Source organism: Physeter macrocephalus, chromosome 16 (assembly GCF_002837175.3).
Source record: "Physeter macrocephalus isolate SW-GA chromosome 16, ASM283717v5, whole genome shotgun sequence".
NCBI classification, from domain to species: domain Eukaryota; kingdom Metazoa; phylum Chordata; class Mammalia; order Artiodactyla; family Physeteridae; genus Physeter; species Physeter macrocephalus.
Genome location: NC_041229.1, coordinates 76572704 through 76576031, shown reverse-complemented (window position 1 = coordinate 76576031; position 3328 = coordinate 76572704). Strand labels below are relative to the sequence as shown.

At 39.2% G+C, this 3328-nt stretch overlaps 1 pseudogene; it reads left to right on the top strand.

The window, feature by feature from the left end:
- The first annotated feature begins 1795 nt into the window (after positions 1-1795).
- LOC102976702 (transmembrane protein 59-like) lies at positions 1796-2314 on the top strand (annotated as a pseudogene).
- Positions 2315-3328: the final 1014 nt, after the last annotated feature.

Here is a 3328-nt window from a genome sequence, read left to right as displayed (position 1 = left end):
AAATGAAAGTTATTACTGTTGCTTCCACTTAATACTCCTGACTGATACAGTAGCTATTTCATAAATTCAGATGTTTTAGGAAGCTTTGACAAATGACTATGAAATATATATATATATATATATATAATTGTTTCCAAGTGAATGTTGTAATACTCTCCTTGGGATTAGGAAGCTTTGACAAATGACTATGAAATATATATATATATATATATATATATATATATATATATATATATAAAATTGTTTCCAAGTGAATGTTGTAATACTCTCCTTGAGAGAGGCTGGTCAACCCTTTATTGATGTCTGCATGTTGGAAGAGAAACATCATAGACAGGTATTTCATGATGTATTAGAGAAAGAGATGTTACTGATTTTGATAGATAGACGTTGCTTTTAAAGAGAAAAGCTAGCTGGAAAGAAAGAAAGTGTGCCCTTTGTATAATTGTTTCCAAGTGAATGTTGTAATACTCTCCTTGGGAGAGGCTGGCCAACCCTTTATTGATGTCTGCATGTTGGAAGAGAAACATCATAGATAGGTATTTCATGATGTATTAGAGAAAGAGATGTTACTGATTTTGATAGATAGGCGTTGCTTTTAAAGAGAAAAGCTAGCTGGAAAGAAAGAAAGTGTGCCCTTTGCTATATTTTTGCATGGATTTTACAAGGTTCTTATACAATATGACACTGTTATTCCTGAAAGATGATAACTGGTCCAGTGCCAAGCTCTTAAAAGGCTCTCAGGAAAGGCTTCTTAACTTAACTATACAAAGCAACGTATATGAAAAGTCCCTAATCATATTTTTACCACTTTCTGAACAGAATGTTGCTTTGGCTGGTGATTTTAGAAGAGGAACTATTCTGTAGAAAACCACAACTTTTTATTCAGAGGCCTACAAATCCACTTCTTAACACAAGATGCCTTCCGTGGTTCAGAGCTTAGGGAAAGGGGAATTGAAAAGATGCTGGGATGTTAGAAAAAGGACTCATTTATCTCTATGATGTTGTGCTTTTAAGCCAGGATCACACACTCCTTAGGGGGCAGGAAGGGATCCAATAGCTACCAGCCTTGGACACCCTATCCTTTTCATGGAAATACACTTAATTCTCTCACTTGACCCATACTCTTGCTTCAGCTCTCCCATAAGAAACTTCTCATCTTTTGTGTTTTATCTTTCATTCTCAGCCTCAGGTATACTTGAAGGTTATCGTTTTTCCTTGACTTTGAATCCCTAAGCTTCATGAAAATTAACTTGCCCTCATGCAGAGATGTTTTTCTCATCTGGAGGCTTCAGATGCCCACCTCTCCTTAGTCCAGCTCTATCCCACTACATCCTGGCACAAATCCACCAAAATGATGCCCCAGCCCACCCCCAAAATCAAAAAGGTACACCAAGTTTATCTGTGAGAAGGCCTGCTCCTGAAAAAACAAGATCTTCAATAATCACTTTGCTGTTCACATGAAACTAACACAACAGTGCTAATGAACTATACTCCAATATAAAATAAAAAGTTAGAAAAAAAAAAAAGAATGTCCGATGTGATGGTATTAGGAGGTAGGGCCTTTGATACGTGCTTAGGTCTTGAGGGTGGAGCCCTCATGAATGGGATTAGTATTCTTATGAGACCCCACAGAACTCCCCAGCCCCTCCCACCATGTAAAGATACAGTGAGAAGTCTTCGACCTAGAAGACAGCCCTCATTTGACCATGCTGGCACCCTAATCTCAGACTTCCAGCCTCCAGAATTGTGAGAAATAAGTTTCTGTTGTTTTTAAACATAAATAAATAAATAATAAAATGCTCTGGACTCTGCACAGAGCTTCATAACCTCTTCGTGGACTTTTTGTCTTCAAGCTGATGATGGAAAAAATAGTTATATTCCAGTCTAAGCCAGAAATCCAGTATGCACCACAGTTGGAGCAGGAGCCTAAAATTTTGAAAGAACCATCGCTAAGCAAAATGTCCTCAGATCTTCAAATGAGAAGTTCACAAGCACATGGGAACTATCTTGAAGACGGAGAAAGTGATGACTTTTTAAGATGCCTCTCTCTTATTCCGGGTGGATTTTAACCATGACTCTTGTCCTCTCCTTGATGGTATTGCTCTGGACTTGTTGTACAACTGTGGCTACAGCTGCGGAGCAGTATGTTCCCTCTGAGAAGCTGAGAATCTGTGGTGACTTGGAATTTGTGAATGAACAAAAGCTAAACAGATATCCAGCTTCTTCTCTTGTGGTTGTTAGATCTAAAGATGAAGATCACGAAGAAGAAGGGCCTCTAGCTGCAAAAATGAATCTTGCTCATTCAGAAATTTAAGGTTTTTTTTTTTAAAGAAAAGTGTAATAGACATCTAAATTTCCATTCCACATAGTGCTTTTTAAAATGGTTTCATTGGATATAGGGCTTAAAAATCACTATTAAATGCAAATAAAGTTAAAAAAAGAAACAACAGGTACTTACCATCTCACCAAATCAGAAGTCTAGAGGTAGGACGGGCCAGCATTGAAGTGGCCATTCAGCAGTGCTACCAAAGACTTCTCCCAACTTTTCTGTCACCATTGCTGGGTTGGCAACTACTCTCCATGTGGCTGTGAGATTGGTGCCACAGCTGGAGACACAACAGCATTCTGACCAAAAAATAAATAAATAAAAGGCATGGGCAAAATGGGTTTCTACTTACATGGCTCGCTTTGATCAGGAAGAGAAATTATTCTCAGCATATCCCTCTCAAACTTGCCTACATCTCCAACTCCCAGACCAATAACTATCATGTGGCTGGGCATCTTATCACCCAAACCCGTTTGGAATCCTGTTAGCAAGAAAGGAAGAGGTGTGTTTAGATGTGCAACCAAACATGTCTGCCAGCCTTGTCTTGAGTGGGAGTAGAGAAAGGCATGGCAGTACGTGTGCTATCCTTGTTCTTTGTACCTTTTTCTCAAAAAATAACCAGAAAGGAATCAGAAGTTTGGAAACAGAATTTAAGTTTTATTCAAAGCGGGCTATTCAGTATTAGTACCTGTGTAAATTGTAGTATGCAGTCCCAAATTGGAATCTCCTGTTTGTAAGAGCATCCCTTTGGTTAAAGTCCCACGAGAAGTCATCTTTAGCTACTAAGACCAACGTCTCTGCTCTTGTTTCCTTTCATCATATTTGTGCCACAATATAAGGCAGGAGTGACGGCAGCAGCAACAGAGCTGAAGCGTCCACATGAAGGAGATGAATCACAGCAGTGTTTTTTCCTGCAGGACCCTGGAGCATAGCACATGATGGGGTGAGCACTGCATGTGGAGAGGAATGAGACACAGGTAGATGGAAACCTTGTTTCGTGTG